The sequence below is a fragment of the Mustela lutreola genome, chromosome 4, assembly GCF_030435805.1.
Source record: "Mustela lutreola isolate mMusLut2 chromosome 4, mMusLut2.pri, whole genome shotgun sequence".
NCBI lineage: Eukaryota > Metazoa > Chordata > Mammalia > Carnivora > Mustelidae > Mustela > Mustela lutreola.
This window is the reverse complement of record NC_081293.1, coordinates 189,348,145-189,375,176: the sequence shown is the minus strand read 5'-3', so window position 1 is coordinate 189,375,176 and position 27,032 is coordinate 189,348,145. Positions and strand designations below refer to the sequence as shown.

Genomic DNA, 27,032 nt, shown 5'->3' with positions numbered 1-27,032 from the left:
AGCAAGGACCAGGGAAGTCAGCTCTCTGAGTGTTAAGGACAGTCTGCACATTTAAGAATTGTTTGAATAACCACAGGACTTAGTTATTTTTTGGTGAAAAAAGTGGCAATAATGATCTGATCTTAGAAACGAACTTTGTTTTAGGTATGAGGCATTGTTTTAATATACACAAGAAGTTGCAAGCATTTAATTATCACATAAATTTTAGGAATATTAAAATTTTTGATCAGAACTTTATCAGGAGTTCTTTATCGCGTCAGAAAATCACATAATCGGTGGCAGTGCCACTTGCACACTATTGGGTGACTCAAATACTTTCCCTCTCCGTCTATAGTTGTCACCACTACAGTTGTAGTGATTCTCTGTATAGATATAAGCATCAGATACCCTCATTATATTTATTTTAATAATAGCATGCACATTTTGAAGTATCATTTTATTACTAATTTATTTCTTTCATATGATTAAAAATATAATTAGGGTGTTACTGACTTTTGAAATTTCACTTAGGCAGGCCATCTCTATTTAATTTTAGGATGGTATGGGGGTGTTACAAAATAGTTGTCATAAAAAAGGGGAGATTGATTTCTGTTTTCAGTAATGGTGGATTGCATTATTTCAGATCAACCCTTTTGATGAAGACAACTAAAAATCTTGGAAACAATCTTTTAAAAAATTTTAAAGGAATTAAAGAGCTGAAGAGGGAGTAGACAGCTGCAAGGCTACATTTTAGGAAAAAGGCAGGAACCTGGGGAAATAAGTAAAGAATGAAGTAGCTTTTGTCTAAGGGCAGGTGCCAATCTATTTAGATTTGGGCTTTGGTTTTGGTATGCTTAATAGGTTATAGAGGATAGAAGTCAGGGCCTAGAGTTCATCCAAAGGGAGAGTCAAAAAGGAGAGGAACTCTCTTTTAAGATGCTATCCCAAGGACTCCATTATTTGGTAAGGGTGAAATGGAACTGAACTGTCTACCCACTCCCGTATCTAGGGGACTGTAGATTTGGAGCAGGGGAAGAAAAAGGAAATTAAGGAAAATAAATCCTTCAAGCTGTGACCACAGTTTTAGCTCTCACACTGATTAACAGCTTAGATTTGTCTTGCCTGGGTGGTCAGGGACCCTTAAACCTTTTATCATAATTCCTGGTTTCAAACTGGTAGTACTCACAAGGACTGTCAGAAGGAAAGCAAATTATCTTTGGAAAGATTCTGAACGGGATTGCCACCAATAATTTTTCAAGGGCAGTAATTAGTGCACTGTCACAAGTCACCAAGCATAGTAAAACACACACACACAAGTTAAAATTAACATGATATATGTGTATAGAATTCCTCAAGTAATATAATTTAAGGTTTCTGTAGTTTTATTTTTGTTTTTTTTTTTTTTTAAGATTTTATTTATTTATCAGAGAGAGAGAGGGGGAGAGATCGAGCACAGGCAGAGGCAGAGGGAGAAGCAGGCTCCCTGCTGAGCAAGGAGCCCGATGTGGGACTCGATCCCAGGACGCTGGGATCATGACCTGAGCCGAAGGCAGCTGCTTAACCAACTGAGCCACCCAGGCGTCCCAATGTAGTTTTTTAATGGAGATGTAATTGACATATAAATGTGTAGTTTGCTTTATGTTCATATACCTCAAAATAAGTTTTTAAAAAGAAAAATATAATAACATGCATGGAAATACCACTGTGAATAAGAAACAGATCAAAAAAACCCCTCAAATATCAGACGGATTTAAAACAATTGTTACTTGTTATGTTGAAAGAATAAAAGACAAATTTGAAGGCAAGCAGAGAACAAGAGACTATAACAAGTTCCTTAGTAAACTTGAGAAAATTAAATACAAAGTGCAGAAATGAAACTATGCCAAATATACCGAAGGGAAAGCTTGAGCAGATTATTTCTAACTGAAGAAGAATTAGTTACCTGGAAGATAAGACAGGAAAAACTTTCCTGACTGTACTGCTAAGAGTCAAAACAATGGAAAATATTGAAGAGAGATTGCATGATAAGAAAGATAGAGTGAGATCTAACATATTTAAGTTTCATAAAGAGAGGAAAGAGAGAATGATGCAAAGGTAATATTTGAAGAGTTATTTCTGGTTGAAAATTTTCTAGTTCTGATGAGAAACCAGTTGATAGGAAGCTCAATGAATTTCTGATAGTATAAATAAAAAGAAATCTGCACCCAGACAAATCAGTGAAATGGCATAAACCCCGATACAAAGAGAAAAATCTTAAAAGCAGCCAGAGGAAAAAAAGACTTCTTTCAAAGGAGCAGTTATGCAGAGATAGCTAACTTCTCAACAGAAGGGTATGTCTTGGGGTGCCTGGGTGGCTCAGTGGGTTAAAGCCTTTGCCTTCGGCTCAGGTTATGATCCCAGGGGCCTGGGATTGAGCCCCGCATTGGGCTCTCTGCTCAGCGGGGAGCCTGCTTCCTCCCCTCTCTCTCTCTCTGCCTGTCTCTCTGCCTACTTGTGATCTGTCAAATAAATAAATAAAATCTTAAAAATTAAAAAAAAGGAAGAAAGGTATGTCTTTTTTTTTTTTTCCAGAATAATTGCCAATGTATACTTATAAATTCTGTACTTAGTGAAACTATCCCTTAAGGATGAAGTAAAAGTTTATTTTAATGAACTCCATCAGCCCTTTTTAAGGGAAATTATGAGGGATGTACTTTAGGCAGAAAGATTCCAGATAAAAAGTCTGAGGTTTTGAGGTGAAATGAAGTGTAATGAGCCTATTGAGGTGAATTAAAGAAGACCTGAAGGGGCAAAATATCATGTACATGGATTGATAGACTCAATATTGTATGGATCTTATTCTCCAAATGGATTTGTATATATTTTTTAAAATCTTTTTTTTTTTTTTAATCAGAGAGAGAGAGAGAGCAAGCACAGGCAGACAGAATGGCAGGCAGAGGCAGAGGGAGAAGCAGGCTCCCCGCCCAGCAAGGAGCCCGATATGGGACTCAATCCCAGGACGCTGGGATCATGACCTGAGCCGAAGGCAGCTGCTCAACCAACTGAGCCACCCAGGCGTCCTAAATCTTTTTTTTTTTTTTTTTTTTTTTTATATTTATTTAAGAGAGAGAGATAGACCACGAGAGGAGAGAGGTCAGTGGGAGAGCAGACTCCCTGCCGAGCAGAGATCCTGATGTGGGAGTCCCTGATGGACTCCATCCCGGGACTCCAGGGTCATGACCTGAGCCGTAGGCAGTCGCTTAACCAACTGAGCTACCCAGGCGCCCCATGGATTTATATATTTAATATAATTCCAGTCAAGGCATTAAGTTATTTTTTTGGTTGGTTGGTTCATTTGGTTTTGTTTTTGTTTTTGTTGTTTTTCGGGTGGAACTTAAAAAGCTGATTCTTTCTAAAATTCTCTGGAAAATCAATAAAGAGCCAAAATAGCCAAGACATTCTCAAAGAGGACAGTTTGGGGAGACTTACTTTACCAGTTATTGGGATTTATTACAAAGTATAGTAATTAAGACACTGTCGTGAGTAGTCTAGTCTAGTGATGGATGGATGGACCAGTGGAACAAAACAGAAGAAAATCTGTAATTATAGTTTACTTGATGAATGACAAATTTTGGTTATTTAATATATGACAGATACATGTTGGTTAGTGAGAAAAGAATGCCCTTTTCAATAAAGGGTACTGGAAAATTAATTTGGACTTTAACTTCAAAATGATAAAAAAAATTCTTGTTACATTAAATGCCTGGATGTGAAATGCAAAAATACAGAGATTTTAGGAGATAGTATGAGAGCATGTTTTTATTTAGAGGGATATTTTTTTTTTTAAGATTTTAGTTTAGTTTGAAGATTTTATTTGTTTTAGAGTGCACAAGCAAATGTGATTTGAGTCGGGGGCGGGAGGTGGAAAGGGAACTGGGAGAGGGAGAATCTCAAGGGGACTCCCATTTGTATGTGAAGCCTGAGTTGAGTGTGAAGTCCACCTCAGGGCTGCATCTCATAACCTTGAGATGGTGACCTTAGCCGAAATCAAGTGCTAGCCACCCAACCAACTGAACTACCGAGGCCTTAAGATTTTATTTTTAAAGATTTTTTTTTTTTTAATTTGACAGAGAGAGAGACAGTGAGAGAGGGAACACTAGCAGAGGGAGTGGGAGAGGGAGAAGGCAGGCTTCCCACCGAGCAGGGAGCCAGATGTGGGTCTTGATCCCAGTACTCTGGGATCATGACCTGAGCCAAAGGCAGAAGCTTAACGACTGAGCCTCCCAGGTGCTCCTTTACTAACCTCTGCATTCAGCATGGGGCTCAGCCCTACAACCCTGAGATCAAGAATCACATGCTCCATTGACTAAGCCTGCTAGATACCCCTATTTAGAGAGCTTTTAGAGTTTTTATTAGAGGGGCACCTGGGTGGCTCAGTGGGTTAAAGCCTCTGCCTTCAGCTCAGGTCATGATCCCAGGGTTCTGGGATTGAGCTCCGCAGGGAGCCTGCTTCCTCCTCTCTCTCTGCCTGCCTCTCTGCCTACTTGTGGTCTCTGTCAAATAAATAAAATCTTTTAAAAAAAATAGAGTTTTTATTAGAAAGCAAAATTTAACATTTTTTATTAATTTAAGATGGTATAAATTCTGAGATTCACCATTATTTTGTATTTCTAAAATAAAATGTTGCCAGTTAATCATGGTATGCTATTGATTGTACAATAAATGTTCCCAATTTTCACTTTCATAGTACTTTAACATCTTGCAAGTGAGGAAATACAGGGCATTTCCTGAACTCCCTTCCATCAAATGTGAATGCAGCTTAGGTTCTCTTCACTGGATGAATTCCCACAATGGAAGGCAAAGAGGACAGGGAAACTTTTTGTTGCTGCTTTGGGTGGTTAGCAAAGTTGTGAGATTTAAATGAATAGAAGCAGTTGTGGTATCTAGACTGAGATTCCAGTGTTTAATACCAGCTTCATGGATATGTAGAGGCAGTAATGGCAGTAGCTTTTAGACCCCTGGCTTGCAATGTATCCCTTATCTCCTCGCTCCAGTGGCTATTCCTGATTCTTAATCCTACCTTCCTTCCTTTTTTTTTTTTTAAATGTCCTTCTGTATTTTGAATGACAACCATCTTAGTCTTTGTATTAAATGCCATTCTGGTTGAAATATCTAATATATAGCTTTTTCTTTTCTGCATTGGGTCCTGATTAATAATTAAAAACAAAACAAAAAAAACAGGTTTAATGATTAAAACAGATGAATTAATAGGTTTATAATGATTAATAAATTTTTATTGGCTCAAGGAATCTTTTAACATTTAATTATTTTGATTTTTTAAAACTATATTAATATTTAACCATTTATAGGTGGTACAGTTCAGTGGCATTAAGTATATTCAAAATGTTAACCACCACTATCTATATCCTCAGTTTTTTCATCATCCCCAGCAAAAACTCCACCAATTAAAAAAAAATTCCACCACTTAAAAAATAATTCCTTCTTCCCTCCCCAGCCCCTTAAACTCTCTTCTATTTACTGTCTTTATGGATTTGCCCATTCTGAGTACCTCATGTAAGTGAAATCATACAGTATTTGTCATTCTGTATCTTATTTCACCTAGTGAAATGTTTGCAAGATCCACCATGTTATGACATATATCAAAATAACTGCCAAACTGTTTTCCCACAAGTATTCCATTATATCCCACCACCCGTCATCAAATTCCAGTTTCTCTACATCCTCTGCAGCACTTGCTATTTTCCTTTTCCTTTCCTTTCCCTGGATTATAGTTATTCTCATGAGTGTGAATTGGAATCTCATTGTGAATTTTGTATTAACGTTATTCTAGTGGAAGTTCCTCAAAAACTAAAAGTAGAATAACCATATGACCCACAATTCCACTTCTAAGTATAAATACCCATAAGAATAAAAAACAGACTTGAATAGATACTTGCATACTGATGTTCATTGCAGCATTATTTACAATAGAGAAAGGTGAAAATAGTCCAAGTGTTTGAATAGATAAAATGTAGTATTAGTCATAAAAAGGAAGGAAGTCCTGGGGCACCTGGCTGGCTTAATCAGTAGGGCATGTGACTCTTGTTCTCAGGGTTGTAGGTTTGAGTCCAATATTGGGCATGGAGCCTACTTAAAATAAAAATTAAAAAAAAGAAAATAAAAATTCTATTACATGACATAACGTGGGGAAACCTTGAAAACATTGTGGTGGAGTGCTTGGGTGGTTCAGTCATTAGGCAGCTGCCTTCGCCTCCGGTCATGATCGAGTCCCTCATTGGGCTCCCTGCTCCCTGGGAAGCCTGCTTCTTCCCCCCACCCCCCGCCACTGCCCCTGGTTGTGTTCCCTCTCTTGCTGTGTCTCTCTCAGCATAAATAAATAAATAAAATCTTAAAAAAAATTTATGGTGAGTTAAATAAGCCAGACACAAAAGGGCAACTATTGTGTAATTACACTTACATAAAATATATGTAGAATAGGCAAATTCATAGAGATAGAAAATAGAATAGAGGTTACCAGGGGCTGGGAGGAGGGGGAGTGGGAGTAATTCCTTAACATGAGAAAGGTCAGAATTTACTGTTGAAAGAACCTAGTCTTACCTCTGACACAGTACAAAATTTCTTCTGTAGCATTCCTGACAAATCACGAAGCATTAAATTGAATTTCCTTAATAAGGTAGTTAGTTCTTTTGTCAAATATCTCTATTATTATTAGGGGCACCTGGGTGGTTCAGTTGGTTGAGCAACTGTCTTTGGCTCAGGTCGTGATCCTGGAGTCCTGGGAAAGAGTTCCACGTCTGGCTCCCTGCTCAGCAGGGAGTCTGCTTCTCCCTCTGACCTCTCCCCTCTCATGATCTCTCTCTCATAAATAAGTAAAATCTAAAAAAAAAAAAAAAAAAAAAAATTCTGTATTATTATTATCATCATCATCAAAGATTTTATTTGAGAGAGAGCGCAAGTGATAGAGAATGAGCTGGATGGAGAGGCAGAGGCAGAGGGAGAAGCATACTCCCTGCTGAGCAGGGAGCCCGATGCGGGGCTCGATCCCAGAGGACCCTGAGATCATGACCTGAGCAGAAAGCAGACACTTAACTGATGAGCCACCCAGGTGCCCTGAAATATCTCATAATGTGAAGCTAAAATATATTTTCTTAAACTTCTGTCTCTGGGTTCTAACATCACCCTAGTTTAGTCCTTTGGGACAGCACAGGACAATCTCTTCCTTTTATCTCATATCCTTCCCCTCTCACTATTTGACATGTGCACACACACCCCCTTTAGATGTTTCTTTGACACTGGTTACTTGCTGTTTGCCTTCAGATGTATCCAGGTCATCCTATACGAAATCAAAAATACCTTCCCTGACTCTGATACCCCTGTGAGCTTTTGTTTTTTCTTTCTGGTCACTGACTGCCTGTCTTAGGCATTCAGACCTTATTTCTTGAAATTCAGTCTTCCATTTCTTACTGCAGAACTGAATCTGTTCTTTCATAGGCTACTATGCATCCTTAACAAACAGGCTACCCTCTGAGCTAGTGTGTCCATCCTGCATTTCCAGTGGTTTCCTGAGTATTTTACTTTAATGCCTCACTGACATCACAAAGACACATCCTAAACTGAATTAGTTATCTTTCCCTTTAAATTACTTCTTCCCCTCTTGTAATAATATTTTCCACTTATCATAATTTATACTTGAAACCCCAGAGCATCTTTCATTTCTCCTATCTCCTTACTTTTCCTGTGCATAGCCCTCATGATTGGGATTCTTGGTCCTATAGTTAGCACATCCCTTCCTGCATATAAGATTATAGCTAGAAAGTACCATCAATGAACCACAAAAATGGGTCTTCACCAGACACTGCTGGCACTTTGATCGTGGACATCCCAGTCTCCAGAACTGTGACAAACTCTTTTGTTTGTAAGCTAACCCAGTTCATGGTATTATTTTTATAACCGCCTGAATGAATGAAGACTGCTGCTTTTCTTACTGAGGCTTATGAGACTCTAGCCTCCAGGTGATTAAGGGCTATCACTACAGTATTCCTGATGCCTATTACATGATGGGACAACTAACATTAGGCTTTTATAAAAATACATGTCAAAAGGGTGATTTACTTTTAGAATTGGATGCTTATGCATGTAAGCATTCAGTATAGTATTGTGCCCAACACATAGAAGCTACTCAATAAATGGTAGTCCTTTTTCTTATCAGACAGTTTGTACTTTATATTCATTGAGAACATTTATTCATTTGCTTAAAGTTTAAAAATAAATATTGAGCTCCTTTGTGCTGGTTGTGTGGTAGGTGCTGTGAAACAGAAATGATCATCTCTGTCCTCAGGGAGGTTACAATCTAGTGGTAGGAGCAAATAAATCAAGAATTAAGGATACTGTGCCATGTTTAAAGTGTGCCCCAGGTACAGAGAAATCACAGAAGAGGAGTACATAATTCAGAATGGGTTTAAGTGTTGGAGGACAGAAAGATCTCCTAGGAAAGGAGATACTTAGAGTGAACTTTAAATATTTAAGATACACATGCCTTTATAAAAAAGGGTAATTGCACTTTATTTAGACACATACAGGAAGATCTAAATAAATGAAGGTACGTACTGTATACTAAGAATGAGTTAGAAGAGTTAGTATGGTAAAAAATGTCAGTTTTAATAAAATCTTAGAAAAAAATTTTTTTAAAAAGGGACGCCTGGGTGGCTCAGTTGGTTAAGCAGCTGCCTTCAGCTCAGGTCATGATCCCAGTGTCCTGGGATCAAGTCCCACATCGGGCTCCTTGCTCGGCAGGGACCCTGCTTCTCCCTCTGCCTCTGCCTCTGCCTGCCTCTGCCTCTGCCTGCCTCTCTGTCTGCCTATGCTTGTTCGCTCTCTCTCCCTCTATCCCTGACAAATAAATAAATAAAATCTTAAAAAAAAAATTAAAAAAAAAATGTCAGTTTTTTGCAAATTGATCAGTAGATCAGTAGATTTGAAATCCAAATGTCTGTAGGCTTTTCTGTGGAACTAAAAAGAGGCAAGAATTGGGGCGCCTGGGTGGCCCAGTGGGTTAAAACCTCTGCCTTTGGCTCAGGTCATGATCTCAGGGTCCTGGGATGGAGCCCCGCATCAGGCTCTCTGCTCAGCAGGGAGCCTGGTTCCTCCTCTCTGTCTGCCTGCCTCTCTGCCTACTTGTGATCTTTGTCTGTCACATAAATAAATAAAATTTAAAAAAAAAAAGGCAAGAATTGACAAATTATTATTAAAGAACAGTAAGATAAGACTTCCTTAATCTTTTATTTCAGTCAACAAATTTGAATGCTTGCTACATATGAGGCACTGCTGGGCCCTGGTTATTACCTTAGTGAACATGAGATGGACATGACTCTTACCCAAAGATCCATTTCTAGTGATAACTAAGATTTTTAATATACCACTTTGTAAAATATCACATGAGTGCCAGGACTACCAACAAACATCACTTTAATTTTATTATTTGATTTTTATATTTAAAAATTTTCCTGATTATGGGGTGCCTGGGTGGCTCAGTCAGTCCAACTCTCAATCTCAGGGTTGTGAGTTCAAGCCCCACATGGGGCTCCACACTGGGCGTGGAGCCTACTTAAAAAAAAAAATTCCCACTTGTTTTTTCTTTATATTTTCTTTTATTATTTTTTAAATTTCTTTTAACAGTATGAAACTTGGAAGTGGGCAGGTTTTACTTTAAATAGATCCTTAAGAATGTCAGTTGGATTACAGCTTTGTTAGAAAGGGAGGGAGGATCTGCTTTTGAATGATGTCTTGAGTAATTATGTAATCTTGAGGAGTGCATGAGGGAGGGTGACTGAGGGTCCCACAAGCCTGGGTTGTGAGACCTAGCCTGTGTGTCAGGTGTCTGAGGAGCCTACAAAAAGAAAAGGGAAGATAAATAACAAAATGACAGGTGAGCCAAAATAGACAGAGCTTTCTAATGAATTTTATATGCTTATGTTGAGGTTTATGCGTGAATATTAGCTGGTGAATTAGTTGGGAAAGGATATACTTGTTTGGAACATTTGCTTACTGTGTTAAATGAAGTTCAACTCCCTCTTACTAGGCACAAAAATCAATTCCTGGTAGATTGAAGGTTAAATACAAAAAGATGAACTCAGAAAGCTTTTTAAAATCTTTTATTTTTGAAAAAATATTTATTTATTCCAAAGAGAGATAGAGAGGGAGTGGCAGAGGGAGAGGGAGACAAGTAGACTCCCCACTGAGCAAGGAGCCCAACGGGGCTTCATCCCAGGACCCTGAGATCATGACTTGAGCTGTAACCAGGAGTTGAACATTAACTGAACTGACTGACTGAGCCCAGATGCCCCCAGAAAGCTTTTTTTTTTTTTTTTTTTTTCTTCCTGTAAAGGAGGATACATTTATGAGCTCAAAGCAGGGAAGGATTTCTTAAGACTGAATACACCAGGGGCACCCGGGTGGCTCAGTTGGTTGAACATCCAACTCTTGGTTTCAAATCAGGTCATGATCTTGGGGTCCTGGGGTTGGGCTCTGTGCTCCGTGAGGAGTCTGCTGGAGATTTTTTCTCTCCTTCTCCCTCTGCTCCCCATCCCCACAATCTCTTTCTCAAATAAATCTTTAAAAAAAAAAAATCCTGAAAACCATAAAAATAAATAAATTTGACAACATTGAAAATAGAAACTTCTATTTATTCAGACCCCCCTAAGAAAAGACCAAGGTACAGAACAGAAGGTATTTGTAATATACTGGTATTAATTACCTATGGCTATGTAATAAGTTATACCAAAATTTGGGATCTGAAAACAGTAAACATTTATCCTACAGTTTCTGTGGGTCAGGAATCTGAGAGCAGCTTACCTGGGTGGTTCTAGTTCATGGTCTCAGGAGGCTGAAGGCAAGGTGTCAGTCACCAAGGTCCTCAGTTTTCTCAAGGCTGGACTGAGGGAGAATCTCCTGTGCCTCCTCATGTGGTTGTGGCAGGGGCTTAAGAAGATGCACATCCAAATTTACTCATATGGTCCTTTTCACAGGGTGACCTCACTGAGTAGCAGCTGGGTGTTTCCAGAGTGAAAGATCCAAAAGAGAATGAGAGAGACTTCTCAGCATAGAGGCCACAAATAACTTAATCTTAACGAATGGACAACTGGTATGAACTATATACTTAAGGAAGTATGAATCACTAAGACAAAGACATAACACCGAATAGAAAAAAGGGCAAAAAACTGGAGCAGGCATTTAAATTAAAAAAAAAAAAAATTAAACAACTAATAAGCATATACAAAGATCATTAATCTCATCAACAGGAGAACAGAAATTAAAACCATGGGAGAACATTTTATACAGATTAAATGAGCAGAAATGAAACAGTTGAACAGTATCAAGCACTGGTGAGGATATGGAGCAGTGGAGCTCTTCCACTGCTGGTGGGAGTATAAATTAGAAGAACCACTTTGGAAAATAATACGGCGTTCTACAACCAGCAGTACCACTCCTGGGTATTTAACCTAGACAGGTGGTTGTCAAACTTGAGTGTGCATCAGAATTCCCGGGAGGGATTGTTAAAACAGGCTGCTGGGCCCCGCCCCCGGAGTTTCCGATTCAGTAGGCTTGGGATGGAGCCTGATAGTTCCCAGGTGATGCTGTGCTACTGGTACAGGAATCATAATTTGAGAACCAGCCATTGCCCTAGAGAAAATCTGGATATATGGACCAGGAGTCATGTGGATATAACTCTTCATAGCATTATTCATTTTAATTCCAAAATACATAAAAAGAAATCCAAATGTCTATTAGCAGTGGATTATGTAGGTAAATCTATTCACTTATGGAATAAAAATTTGGTTCATCGCTTCTTGGCCTTTTGGCTAAGATCAAGTGTAGTATCTGTTCTTACTAGTTTAATAAAAACTTAGTTCAAATGGACCAGGAAAAACCAGTTCCTTCACCAATGTGAATACACAAACGTAATACTAGTCAAACAGTAGAAGTCACAAAAAATTAAATGCAACATGATTCTATTTATAAAAAGTTCAACATGGGATTAACTGTATTGTTCAGGAATGCAAATATAGGTACAGAATTATAAAGAAAATCAAGAGAATAATTATCATGAAAGTGAAGAGTAATAGTGTTTACCCCAGGAATGGCAAACAGTGGATGCAACTGAGAAGGGACACGTGGGAAGCCTTTAAGGTACTGGCAGTGCTGTTTCTTAACTTTACAGTCATTCTTTAAACTTCAGATATGTTTATCAACTCTTCTCTACATACTTATATAACAAAATTTGTGATTTTGATTTAAATATATGTTTTATAGATGAAGAAACTGACACTTGGGAGTTGAGTACTTTGTCCAAGATTATAGAGCTAATAAGTGTCAGAGCTGAAATTCTGTTTTTAAAGCTTGTGTTCTACACTATTATGCTATACCATATATTTTCACAAGAACCATAAGAATTAGATATTATAATTCTCATTTGGTAGAGGAAGTAGTAGGTTTAGAAAAGTTAGGCAGGTTGGCCAGGGGTACATTGCTTATGTGGAAGATCTGGGATTTGGACCCAGACACTGTGATTACAGAGGCCATGCTTTGTAATGCCTCCCCACCTACTGTTGTATTATGTACAATTATTCTTCTTGGGAGTTTATTAATTAGCAGCTCATGTAGTTCTCTTTTATACTTTGGCTCTCTTTTATACTTTATACTTATACTTTTATACTTTTTATACCTTGGCACCTTGGTTTTCAATCTGGATTATTATCTTGAATCAATTTAATATCCTGGGTTGTGCTTGTCCTAAAAAAGAAAACATTTCTTTTTCTTTAAGATTTTATTTATTTATTTATTTATTTGAGAGAGCACATGCATGAGCAGAAGGGAGAGGAAGAAGCAGACTCCCTGCCAAGCAGGAAGTTTGATGTGGGACTCGAATCTAGGACCCTGGGATCATGACCCGAGCCGAAGGTAGATGCTTAACCGACTGAACCACCTAGGTGGCCGAGGATAAAACATTTCTTTACCAGATTCTTTTAGCCAGGAATTTAAATTAGAATCTTGATGAACTCTACTTATGTTAATGTACCGAAACCTCCGTTAATGTACTGAAACCTCTTTATTAGCTTTCATTGTTTGACTCTTCAGACTTTAAAAATTTTTGTATTATCAGTAAAATTCATTACCCCCACTACATCTCTGTCAGTCTTATAAATCATCTGTGTTCTGTACAAAAATAAATTTTTAAAAGCTAAGTTAAAAATGAAGGGAATTTTGATGGTTTTATTTATCTCTGGCTCATAGCTCAGGCCATTACACCATTACGGCAAGTTTCATCATTAATGATAGTGGATACAAATACGTATTTTGAATAATCTGGAAAATTTTTAAAAACTGGCTAGTTTCTTATCAGATCCAGTTAGGTCAGGATTTCTCAAACTGGGCACTGCTGACATTTGGCCTGGATAAATCTTGGCTGGGGGAGCTGTCCTTCATATTATAGGATGTTAAGCAATATCCCTGGTCTCTACCTACTAGGTGCCAATAGTATCTTTCCCTCAATTCTAACAATCAGAATATCTTCAGATATTCTGCCAAGAGTCACCCTAGTGAGAACCACTGGATCAGATCATTGTTTTAATCCTGTATGTGGCTGCCAAAAAGCTTGTACTAAGAGGACTCAACATGGCAGCTTTGCCTTTTCCTCTAGCAGCAAGTAGTGTTAGGTTCAGTAGGAGGTTTGAGATTTTTTGGTATGAGTTCCTTTCAAGCCTCATATCTATTTCATAAGGTTTACTTTAGTTAAAACTAGATAATAACCATCTACTTAACTCAGTATTTAAGCTGTAGCATGTCACAGTAAGACAAATGTGCAAAGAAGAATGAGAATACCACCACCATCAAGCGCTCTGCTATGTGAAATGCCGGGTCTTCCACGTACTCTTAACTGTATCTGACATATCTATCTATATTAACCCTAAGTGAGGGTGGCTTTGTAAATAGTAAATATGAAAAATCTGTATTTTTCTTAATTTTCTTGATGAATACATTACTAAATAATGTTCTCTACCTACAGCCCTCATAAAGAGTCTCCTCTGTGCCCTCCTAGGTGTAAATCATGCATTTGGCCATCACATTGTAAATTGCTATTCAGTTTGCATCATTTCAACTATAGTATTCAAAAGGAGAAAATAGTTTTAAGTTCCCTTAACTGACTTACACTTACACTTAGTGCATCAGGTTAACTGGTAGTTTCCTTTTAAAAAAAAAAATACTTGCCATCAGATTAGGTATGGGTTATATTTAAAGGAAGATCCCTTGCTCTATATCAGGATTGGTCAATAACTGTTCATTTTACAGTTTTAAGTGAAATAGGTTGTTTAAGATTCTATCATTGCTTATGATTATCTGATTTAACAAATATTTTCAGTTACCCAACCACAAGACTTTATTACATTGAATAAAGGGATTTCTTTTGTACCCACTTCAGTATTACAGTTGTGGTGATTTACTTTGTGAAGTTGGTCATCTAAACTCATAGCTGTATTATTATATGAAAAGTTTTAAAACTTTATCTTATGGAGTGTGTATTTACTCCCTCAGAACAACCTTAGCTTCCTCCTTGCTACCTTACAGGCTTATTATGAGGATATTAAATCTATCAGCAGTAGTTCAGACTCTCATTACTTCTTACCTATAATTGTGGCATGTTTTTAATGGTACTCTTTGCCTCTAGTGCCTCTTTGGCTTGTTAATTGACCTAAACATTGTTGCCAGAGTAAACATCTAAAATATATGTCTAATCAGATCAAAAGCCATTTATAACAATAAAAACTGCAGTTTTTTAAAAAAATTACTATATGTGCTGGCTTCGCTGTGGCCTCTGTAATCAGAAGATGTCCATTAAACAAATTATTTAAAAAAATACATATATCCAGATTCTGAATTGTGATTATATGCCCAAAGGAAAAAATGCCAGGTACTATGGAGTTAAATGTGTATCCAATGTAGACTGGGGGAGAGTGATCAGGATAGGCATTCTTTGAGGAAGTGAGATCTAAAGATCTCTTCTAGGGGCGCCTGGGTGGCTCAGTGGGTTAGGGCCTCTGCCTTTGGCTCGGGTCATGGTCTCAGGGTCCTGGAATCGGGCCCCGGGTCGGGCTCTCTGCTCGGCTGGGAGCCTGCTTCCCTCTCTCTCTCTGCCTGCTTCTCTGCCTACTTGTGATCTCTGTCTGTCAAATAAATAAATAAATAAATAAATAAATAAATAAATAAAAAAGAATAAAAAAAATAAAGATCTCTTCTAACTGGAAAAGCTGTGCTTGTTTTGAAAGTGCTTGATAAGAGTTCCAAGAAGAAGAAATAGCTTGTGTAAAGGCTTTCCTGCTCTTTTGGAAGGTCAGTGTGGTTGAGTTTATTGAGTAAGGGATGGGAAGAATAGTGCCTGATAAGGCAGGAGGCACTGTGGCATCATTTAGGATCTTGTAGTCTGCTAAAAAGTTTAGGTTTTATTTTGAGTCACTAGGGAGCCATTAAAGGGTTTAAGCAGGGAAAGTAATGTGATCAGATTTGTGTTTTAGGGATTTCCCCTCTGACTATGGAGAATGGGTGAGAGAGGAATGGGAGTAGGACAGAGGAAATGGTTAAGATGCTTTTGTAAGTAGGGGTACCTGGGTGGCTCAGTTGGTTAAGCACCTTACTCTTGATTTAGGCTCATAATCTTGGGTTCATGGGATTGAGCCCTGAGTCTGGCTCTGTGCTTGATGTGGAATCTGCTTGTCCCTCTGCTTCTCCTTCGCAGCTTTTCTCTCTCTGTCCCTCAAATAAATAAATCTCTCTTTTTTTTTTCTTAAGATGCCTTTGTAAGTAGTAGTTAAGGGGGAAAGGATAATAGTTTAGAGTAATGACAGTAAACAAAATAACACATAAAATTATGATCTCTTAAAAACATTACAATAGCCATGTGAAGTATGGCAGAATTAAGATCTGGAATAAACATATCCAAGCCCATCTAATAAATCATAGTATAAGGAATTAAACCATGGATGTTGAGCATTTGGGTTTTGTCTCTAAAACAGAAGCCAAACCTCATTGAAGATTTTTCAACTTACCTTTATTACTTATATCTCCTCCTAAACTCTTACCTACGCGATAGCCAAACCGTACTATTACAAGACTTATTATGAACATAACTTGTACCTAGATGCCACTGATGATTGTTTACTGTGGCTGGAATACTCTTACACCCACCCGCACCAACCCACCTTTAACAAAATTCTAAGTATCCTTTAGGATCCAAGTCAAATAAGAAGCCTTCCAAATTTGTTTCCAGGCACATATTGCCCATTTACCCTCTTTTAACCACAATGGTTTCTTTATATTATTATAATATGATAATTCAGTAGATGTTTTTGTGACAACTAGGTGTTGAACACAGTGTATAGACATTGTGGACATACTCATGTACAAAAACAATCACTGTGGAACCTGTAATCTAGAGGTAACACAGACCTTGAACAAAATCTGTGCACACAAATGTAATTATACATTTTTGAAAAGTGCTCTGAAGGAATAGTAAAGGATGCCTTGAAGGGTCCTTGAGTTCAGAACTATTTTCATAATAATGCTAAGATATTTATTTGTCTTTTCACTCTCATTCTCTCATGAGGATCCAGTGATAAAATGTGTGATAGTGCAACAGACTGAATGCAGAAAATAAGAGAATCCAGATGTCTTCTGTTAAGATAGATAGTAAAGATATTATAAAAAATAAAAGAAATAGCACTTTCTCTTTTCATTATTTTGTTGTTTTGGAATTAAATATAAAAATTTCTTGGTTATAATTTTTAATATGGTAACATTGAAAGCTATGACCTACAAGAATAAAGCTCTGAAAAGTCCTCCATAACTTCTAAGATTGTAGAGAGATTCTGAAACCAGGAAGTTTATGAAGGGGCTCCTGGCTGGCTTGGTTGGTAGATTGTGCAACTCAATCTCAGAGTTGTAGGTTCAAGCCCCATGTTGGTTGTAGATGTTACTGAAAAGTAAAATCTTGAAAGAAAGGAAGGAAGGAGAAGAGAGAAAGAAAGGCAGAAAGAGAAGAGAAGAGAAAAAAGAAAAAGCTAGGAAAGTTTAAGAACTTATGTAATGGGGAGCTGACTTAAATTGGGGTCTTCTAGAAAAGTAGAAGATAGCTTAAATCTCCTTTTAAACTGTTACCTAAAAAATAGAGTCTGATTATCTCCATGTCTCCAAGGCCTATAGTTCTTTGCATATAATGGCTATGTTGGTTAAATCCTGTTTTACTGTCAAGGTCTACTATAAATGGTCATTGAATTTGTGATTTGTTTGAAGCCTTTATTGAAGATACCATATTTCTTTCTTATTACTGTGCGAGATGGATCTGGATTCAAATCCCTCTTGGTGTGAATTTGGGCTAGCTACTTAACCTTAGTGAACCTTATCATTCATTTATGAAATGGAAAACATACTGTTTTACTGTGTTATAATGTAATGATAAAATGAGTCAGAGTGTGTGTGTGTGTGTGTGTGTGTGTGTGTGTAAAACTATAACCTGACTTATAACCTGATAGGCACAGAACAATAGAAATAAAATGGCTATCTTTTTATTCTACATACACAACATATTTGGGTTAGTTCTAGTTAGTGGGCAAAGAGGTTTGTGGATAAATCAGTATATAATTAAGTAATCACCATTTGAATATATATAATAGTTTATCAGGAAGGGAGAAAGCCAGAATAATCCATTGTGTGGTTATTCATCTTTAGAAAAGGGAACTGGAACAAAATGTGGGCTTAGAATAGTTTAAATAAAAGTAACTCCAGTACATTGAGTTTTATATTTCTGGCACTCCAACAGTGCCTCACATTTACTGAGTAAACAATGTTAAATAGTTAGAAATACCTAAAAACATTTTTAGAAGCCTTGAAAAAATGTATACCATGGTTTAAAGGTCAGGTCTTAAAATAACTTCACTTCGCTAACTGGAGAAGTAAATAAAGGAACCTGAAGGAAAAACAGAATTGCCCTGGGGGAATAACATGGTGTTAAAAGGTGTGATTAAACAGGATCTAATAAGATGGTACAGAAGGGCATCTTGTGGTGGATTTCAAATGTAGTGGTTAAAATCTTAACTGTATTAAAGGTAGACTCCTCAAGATTACAGTGCAGAATGTTTGCCAAGGGATGGCAAGGAAATAGGAAGATCACCTGACTGCTTTGCTTTTTGCTTTTTGTAGCATAGAGCTATAGGAAAACAATCCTTTACATGTTCTCTTTTGAAGCAGGTGGTTCAGTTGTGCTAAAAAGGGGGAAAAAAAAAAAACCAAACACCCAGTATGGTGACAGGTGGTAGCTACACTTGTGAATATAGCATAATGTATAAACTTATCAAATTGCTATGTTGCATACCTGCAACTAAGGTAACATGGTGTATTAGCTATACTCAAGAAAGAAAAAATAATACTGTTATTCCTCATTTGAGATAAAAAACAAAGTTGACGAAAGCAACAGGGAGGTTTGGATCTAGAACTTGCTTATATTTTAAATAGAGCTGCAGACATTCTGTTCTCTTTACAAGTACTAGAAAGGTTTATAGGAACAACATGTGTAATTACCTCATTTCGTTCTTGTTTAGATATTTTTATCAATTTAAGGTTTATTTGAGTTTTCACAGATTATTAATATGTATTACCTCCACAGCTGTGATCTTTGAACTTGAGATGTCCTTTGTTTAAAGAGCAAACGAAAAGTATGTTGCTGTTTACATTTGCTATTTAAGTAGATGCTTGTACTATGCAATCAGTACCAGCAGTTGGTTGTTAATTGAAGATGGTTCAAGGGGAAAAATTTCTAAGGAAAAAAGATATAAATACCATATTTTAATTTAAAATATAAAAATGTATTGTCCTATGCCTGTATTTTGATATAGAGCCAAAGTCTTTTGTTTGATTAAAATGCTCTGAGTGGAGTTCCATGTGTTTTTGCTTGTGTCAACCATACTTAAAATGCATTATCCACAATTTCCTGTTTTCTTTTTACTCTGATCATCTGTGAGTTCAGTGAACAAATCATTGGAGATTCTAGGGGAGAGATGATGGTCACTTGGGCTAAGGTGATAGCAGGGCAAGTGGTAAGAAGTAATTTGAGAAAGGATATATTTCAAATATGGACCCAGGAGAATTTTCTCTGGAACTAATCCCCAAATGTATAAATTTCAGAGACAAACTGAAAAAACAAAATCATGGCTAAGAACCAAATTTGTGTGCTACAAGATCAAGTAAGATCTTTTTTCTTCATATCCAGGTACAAGTCTTTTAGTGAGTTCCATTGGCACTGCCTTTGAAATAGATCTTGAACTGCCGTACCACTTCTCGCTACTTCCGTTGCCACCGCCTTAGTCTTAGCTACTTTGATCTACCGAGTTACTGCAATAACCTTCTAAATGGTTTTGCTGCCTTACTGTCTCTTCTCTACATAACAGTGGAAGTGATCATTTAAGATGTAATTTATGTTACTTCTTTACTTAGAAGACCACATTCCAGGGAAGCCTGGGTGGCTTGGTCAAGTTGTTTTGGTGTCTGCCTTCGGCTTAGGTCATGATTCCAGGGTCCTGGGATCTAGTCGCGTCAACCTGCTTCTCCCTCTCCTGCCCCTTCACCCCTCATGCTCTCTCTCTCAAATAAATAAAATCTTAAAAATAAAAAAGGAGAGAAGAAAAAAGAAAACCACATTCATTTAAATCAGAACCTAGACCTTTTAACTATGATTCTCAAGGTCTGTATAATCTGGCCCCTGCCAGCCTCTGTCATTTTATCTTCTAAACTAGTGATTCTTAAAATGTGGGGATAGCCAGCGGTGACCCTTAAGGCTCTTTCAGAGGATCCACAGGAATGTAAAAATACCAAGATGTTATTAATATAAAACATGCCAAGATGTTATTTAATTTTTAGTTGGATTTTCATGAGTGTAAAATGGAGTTTCCAGCTGTTCATTGATGTGTAGTTATTGCTGTAGATTAATGTAGAAACATTAGAGTTCAGCTTTCTATTAAGCTAGTCATTAAAAAGAATTGTAAAGATGTAAAAGTGTCATTCTTCTCACTAATTTTTTGTTTGTTTGTTTTGGACAATGTACTTTAAAAATGTTACATAATAGATTTCTTATTAAATTAATAGTTGACTATTTCTCAGTCTTATTTTCTAGTACGGTAAATATCAATAAATGTAGCCCACATAACCAACAGCTTTTAGAGATCCTCAATAATTTTTAAGAGTGTAAAGTGATCCCAAGACCAAGAGGTTTGAGAATTGTTGTTTTACACTATCTGCATTTTCTTAACACCAGCTATATTGGCTGTCCTGGGGTTGTTTTGTTTTGTTTTGTTTTGTTTTGTTGGGGGATTTTTTTGGTGATCTCCCAGGTACACTTCTAACCTAGGGCTTTTCTCAGTAGTTGCTGTTTTTTTCTCAGCCTGAGGGGTATTCTCCCAAGCTTCCCCAGGTCATTCTATCTGTTTAAGTGTTATCACCTCTGACAAAACCTTTCTTGACCACAAACTGCTATTTCTAAAAGAGCCTCTCCTCTACTCTCTCTCCCTTACCTAGATTGAATTTTCTTCAAAGCACTGTTGGAAATTAAGTGATATGTTTGTTTTCCTATTTGTCTGTCCCCCTACCTGAATTTATACTAATCTGTGAGGGCAGAGATTTTGTTTGCTGCTATGTGTCTAGAGCCTAGAATAGTCTTGGCTACATAAGTGATTAATCATTAGTATTTGACAATGAAAAAAGAAAAAATACACAGAAATGGAATTCATAAGTAAAAATGTGAGTGACTTAGAATATATACTCAGGAAATGTCATATATGAACGAAGGGACTTCTAGAAGGAAAAAAGCAGATAGAGAAGTAAAAAACAATAGAAGACTTAATCTCTGAGCTAAAGAAAGAAGAAATAACAAGTGAAAGTTAAGTTTCCTGATGAGATTCCTGAATATCGGAGTTACAGATGATCAGAAGCTTGTAGACAGACCAGAAAGGAAATATAAGTCAACATTGGCATTTCTCTCTCTGGAGAAAAGGAAAGGAAAAAAGTGCCTTTAAGAATCCCATATCTGGCCACGGTATTATCCACCTATAAAAGGAACCAATACAGATACATATCCCATGTACACTATCTGTACACTAAGGAGATATAATTAAGTAAATTGGAAATCAACATCTGTAGAAGAATGATCCCATATACTGTAACATTAACTTTTTAAAGATTAAGAAACATTCTTTTAATTCTGAATAAGCAGTTCTAAAAGGGAGGTGCCCACAATCAGCAGCAGCAGCATTACCTGGAACCCTATTTTTAAAAATGCAGGCTCTCCTGCAGATTTACTGAACCAAAACTCTGGGCATGAGGCTCTACAATCTATATTTTAACAAGTTGTTTAGTGAATTTGAGCATGGTAAAGTTTGAGGACCGTTGTTAATTCTAGGTCTCAATAAACATTTTGAGTAATTCTGTGTGTTCTGTTCTAAAGTGGTTTTTTTTTAAGATTTTTAAAATTTTTATTTATTTGACAGACAGAGATCACAAGTAGGCAGAGAGGCAGGCAGAGAGAGAGGAGGCAGCAGGCTCCCCGCTGAGCAGAGAGCCCTATGTGGGCCTTGATCCCAGGACCCTGGGATAGTGACCTGAGCCAAAGGCAGAGGCTTTAACCCACTGAGCCACCCAGGCGCCCTGTTCTAAAGTTTTGACATATATTAAATTAATCCCTCCCCTAACTACTTTATGAAGTAGGTACTTTCATCATTACCATTCCATAGTCGAACTATGGAATGGTAACTTGCCCAAGTACTCACAACTAGTTATGGTGAAATAAGATTTAATCCAAAGTATTATGACCACAAAGCCCATGTTCTTAGCCACTAGAAAGCTCTAGTGCTTTTCTCAATTTGGTGGATGGAGCAGAACTAATAAGCAAGTTAGGAAGGAAATCCAGGAAGTATAAAGGAAAAGATTGACACATTTGAATATATAAAAATTCAGGATCTTTGTAAGAAAACAATGTGCACATAAAAGCAAAAGATGTGCTATACAATGGAAGGCCTGACACTTGGGTGCCTGTGTGGCTCAGTCAGCTAAGCATCTGCCTTCCACTCAGGTCATGATCCCGGGATCCTGGGCACAAATCCCACATCAGCTTCCCTACTCAGTGAGGAGTCCACTTCTCCCTCTACTCTTCCCCCAGCTTGTGATCTCCCTCTCTCTCCCTCTCTTTCTCTCTAAAAAAAGGAATCTTCAAAAACAAACAAACAAACAAAAAAACCTCTGACACTTAACAAAGGCTTAACAGTTCTAAAATACAGAGAGCTCTCACAAATTGATAAGAAAATGGCACTAGATTAGAAGTGGACAAAAGATACAAACCTATAATCCATAAAACTAGACATGCAGATTCATAATATCTGAGAATCTCATTAGTAGAAAAGGAAGTTGGTTTTGTTTTGTTTTGTTTTTTAAGATTTTATTGATTTATTTGACAGAGAGAGAGAGTGCACAAGCATGGGGAGCAGCAGGGAGAGGGAGAAGCAGGCTCCCTATGGAGCAGGTACCCCAATGTGGGCCTTATGATTGCAGAACCCTGGAATCATGACCTGAGCTGAAGGCAGACACTTAACCAACTGAGCTGCCCAGGTGTCCCAGGAAGGTATTAACAGCAAGATTACTGTTTTGTCCATTGGTGTGTAGCAAAAAAAAATTTAAAAAGTTAATAACATCACTTGTGAGCTGGAATGTAGGAAGATCAGCAACCTATCAGCACCTGTTTGGGTATGATGAGACTGAGTTGCTGGTAGGATTGAGATACAGGGACTGATTAAGGATGGGGAATTTCTAGGGATGCTCAATGGGTGGCTCAGTTGGTTATGTGTCCAACTGTTGGTTTCAGCTTGGGTTTTCATCTCAAGGTGGAGAGTTCAAGCCCTGCATGCTGGGTATGGAAACTACTTTAAAAATTTAATAAAAAAAGATTAGTAATTTGTAAAGCCTTTTGCAAAAGTATATGTTAATGTTTATTATAAATTTTTAAAACTGTGTTTGTGTCCATCCTCTAATATGCAGTTACCCTTTAGGGAATCTATCTCACAAAAATAAAAGCCCTGGTAAATATATAATGCTTAAGTATTGTGTGCTGCAGCATGGTTGAGCAAAATGTTCCAGTAACCAGAATGTGTAGGTCTTAATATATGGTTGGGTGAACTTGAACACAAAATTACTAGAACGATGATAGTTGCCAAGTAATAATATATCAAGTATAATCCTAGTTTTGTTTTTAAAAAGAACATAAAGGCAGAGAGAAAAATATGGAATAACATGACTCAAAATGTTAACATTGATTATTTGAGAGTCATAGAATTGAGGGAAGGCGGGCGCCTGGGTGGCTCGGTGGGTTGGGCCGCTGCCTTCGGCTCGGGTCATGATCTCAGGGTCCTGGGATCGAGTCCCGCATCGGGCTCTCTGCTCAGCAGGGAGCCTGCTTCCCTCTCTCTCTCTGCCTGCCTCTCCATCTACTTGTGATTTCTCTCTGTCAAATAAATAAATAAATAAAGTCTTTTAAAAAAAAAAAAAAAAGAATTGAGGGAAGGTGGAAGGGAAAATTACAAAGCGATTTTTTTTTTTTTTTAATGTCCTTATTTGACTTTTGTGGAACGAGGTGTGTGTGTGTTTTAAGTCTGTGGATGAAATGGTCCTGGATTGGTTCAGTATCAGTATTTTGCTTGTAAAATATAGAAACTTTCACGTTTAGAATGTTAGATGTAGAATGATGGGTATGTTCCTAGAAATTTCAGAATGTCTTCATTTGGTGGTATTTTTTTGTTTTGTGATTCATAGTTAGCTGGCTTACATCTAAAATATGGGTAAGATTACTGGGTGAGGGACACTAGGGAGGGTTATGTGTTGTAATGAGCACTGGGTATTATATAAGACTAATGAATCACAGACCTGTACCCCTGAAACAAATAATTCATATGTGTTAATAATACATTGTTAATTAATTACATAAATTCAAATTAATTGAATTTAAATAAAATTCACAGAATTATGCACCAAAAATATGTATAAGATCATAAAATATACAAGTGTGTATTACTATTGAAAATTCTCCTTAAATGTTAAATTAGGATGATATAAACTGGATCCACCAAAAATAATTACAAAACATTCTAGAATAATCAGATTTATCTGGTATGGGAATATCTCTTCAGAAATACTACTTTTGGGGCGCCTGGGTGGCTCAGTGGGTTAAGCCGCTGCCTTCGGCTCAGGTCATGATCTCAGGGTCCTGGGATCGAGTCCCGCATCAGGCTCTCCACTCAGCAGGGAGCCTGCTTCCTCCTCTCTCTCTCTCTGCCTGCCTCTCTGCCTACTTGTAATCTCTGTCTGTCAAATAAATAAATAAATAAAATCTTTAAAAAAAAAAAAAAAAAAAAAGAAATACTACTTTTGGGGCGCCTGGGTGGCTCAGTGGGTTAAAGCCTCTGCCTTCAGCTCAGGGTCCAGGATCCCAGGGTCCTGGGATCGAGCCCCGCATGGAGCTCTCTGCTCAGTGGGGAGCCTGCTTCCTCCTTTCTCTCTGCCTGCCCCTCTGCCTACTTGTGATCTCTGTCTGTCAAATAGGTAAATAAAATCTTAAAAAAAAAAAAAAAAAGAAATATTACTTCCTTATAGTCTTATTTAAATAAGGAGATTTCAGGAGTTAAACATTTTATCTTTAACCTTTCTATTTGAATATAAATTCTTTACCTGATTAATACTTGGTCTTGATAAGCAAACAACAACAAAAAAAACCTGTTAATAGATTGACCACACTGATTCATTATGGCTTTAAATTTATGTATAATTTTAAAAATTTGTAACTAGTTTTTATTGAAAGTTTCCTAAAAAAATTTAAAAATACAAAAGGATATGCAAGGAAGGGTGACTTTAACTTCCATTCTGACAGAGCTCTAGTCTTATTTCTCACACGTAACCACTGTCAGTAGTAAATGAGTTTGGAAGTTTTCCTTCTATTTCTATTTTTTGGAACAGTTTCAGGGGAATAGGTATTAATTCTTCTTTAAATGGTTGGTAGAATTGCCTTGGGAAGCCGTCTGGCCCCAGGCTCTTATTGGGGGATTTGTTTTTATTACTGCTTCAATTTCCTTACTGCTTATGGGTCTGTTCAAGTTTTCTGTTTCTTCCTAGTTTCTTCCTAGTTCAGTTTTGGCAGTTTATGCTTCTCTAGGAATGTGTCCATTTCTTCCGGATTGTCTATTGCTCATTGCCCATAATATGTTCTTATAATTGTTCATATTTCCTTGGTGGTGGTTGTGATCTCTCCTCCTTCATTCACGATTTTATTGATTTCGGTCCTTTCTCTCTTATTTTTGATTGAGTTTGGGCAGGGGTTTATCAAACTTACTAATTCTTTTAAAGAACCAGCTCCTAGCAGTGCCTGGGTGGGTCAGTGGGTTTGGGCCTCTGCCTTCCGCTCAGGTCGTGATCTCAGGGTCCTGGGATTGAGCCCTGCATTGGGCTGTCTGCTCAGCTTGGAGCTTGCTTCCCTCTCTGTCTTTTTCTGCCTCTCTGCCTACTTGTGATCTCTCTCTCTCTCTCTCTGTCAAATAAATAAATAAAATCTTAAAAAAAAAAAAAAAGAACAAGCTCCTAGTTTTGTTGATCTGCTGTTCTTTTTGTTTGTATTTCATTGATTTCTGCTCTGATCTTTATTATTCCTCTTCTCTTGCTGGGTTTAAGGTTTATTTGCTGTTCTTTGTCCAGCTCCTTTAGGTGTAGGGTTAGGTTGTATACTTCATACCTTTCTTGTTTCTTGAGAAAGATTTGTATCGCTATATACTTAGGACTGCCTTTGCTGCATCTCAAAGATTTTGAATAGTTGTGTTTTCATTTTTATTTTTATTCTTTTATTAAAAGAATTTTTTAATTCTTTAATTTCCTGGTTGACCCATTCATTCTCTAGTAGGATGCTCTTTAGCCTCCATGTATTTGAGTTCTTTCCAACTTTCCTCTTGTGATTGAGTTCTAGTTTCAAAGTATTGTGGTCCAAAATACGCAGGGAGTGCTCCCAATCTTTTGGTACCCGTTGAGACCTGATTTGTGACCCAGGATGTGATCTATTCTGGAGAATGTTCCATGTGCATTAGAGAAGAATGTGTATTCTGTTGCTCTGGGATGGAATGTTCTGAATAGATCTGTGAAATCCATCTGGTCCTGTGTGTCATTTAAGGCCTTTATTTCCTTGATCTGTTGCTTGGATGATCTGTCCATTTCAACGAGGGGGGTTTTCAAGTCCCCTACTATTGTTGTATTATTGTTGATGTGTTTCTTTGATCTTGTTATTAATTGGCTTATATAAGTGGCTACTCCCATGTCAGGGGCATAGAAATTTAATATTGTTAGATCTTCTTGTTGGATAGACCCTTTAAGTATAATATAGTTTCCTTCCTCATCTCTTATTATAATCTTTGGTTTAAAATCTAATTTGTCTGATATAAGGTTTGCTACCCCAACTTTCTTTTGATGTTCATTAGCATGGTAAATGGTTTTTCACCCCCTTACTTTAAATCTGGAGTTGTCTTTGGGTCTAAAATGAGTCTCTTGCAGACAGCATATCAATGGGTCTTGTTTTGTTGTTGTTGTTTTATCCATTTAGATACCCTGTGTCTTTTGATTGGGACATTTAGCTCATTTATACTCAGGGTAGCTATTGAGAGATATGAATTTAGTGCCACTGTATTGCTCGTAAGGTGACTGTTACTATATATTGTCTCTATTCCTTTTTGTCTATGTTACTTTCAGGCTCTCTCTTTGCTTAGAGGACTCCTTTCTTTCTTCCTTTCTTTCCTTCTTTCTTTCTTTCTTTTTTAAAGATATTATTTATTTATTTGACAGACAGATCACAAGTAGGCAGAGAGGCAGGCAGAGAGAGGGGAGGAAGCAGGCTCCTCGCTGAGCAGAGAGCCTGATGCGAGGCTCAATCCCAGGACCCTAGG

General features: G+C 37.4%; 1 protein-coding gene and 1 pseudogene across 4 annotated transcripts in view; both read left to right on the top strand.

Moving 5' to 3' along the window:
* Positions 1-27,032, top strand: part of BRAF (B-Raf proto-oncogene, serine/threonine kinase) — a 179,146-nt gene that overhangs the window by 18,681 nt on the left and 133,433 nt on the right. The window contains exon 2 of one of the 4 annotated variants that reach the window (XM_059172045.1): positions 11,004-11,119. The exons of the other annotated variants lie outside the window; for them this stretch is intronic. The gene's annotated coding sequence lies outside the window, so the exon portion shown is untranslated. The remainder of the gene's footprint in view (positions 1-11,003; positions 11,120-27,032) is intronic. 4 annotated transcript variants of the gene reach the window in all.
* LOC131830843 (U2 spliceosomal RNA) lies at positions 11,818-11,956 on the top strand (annotated as a pseudogene).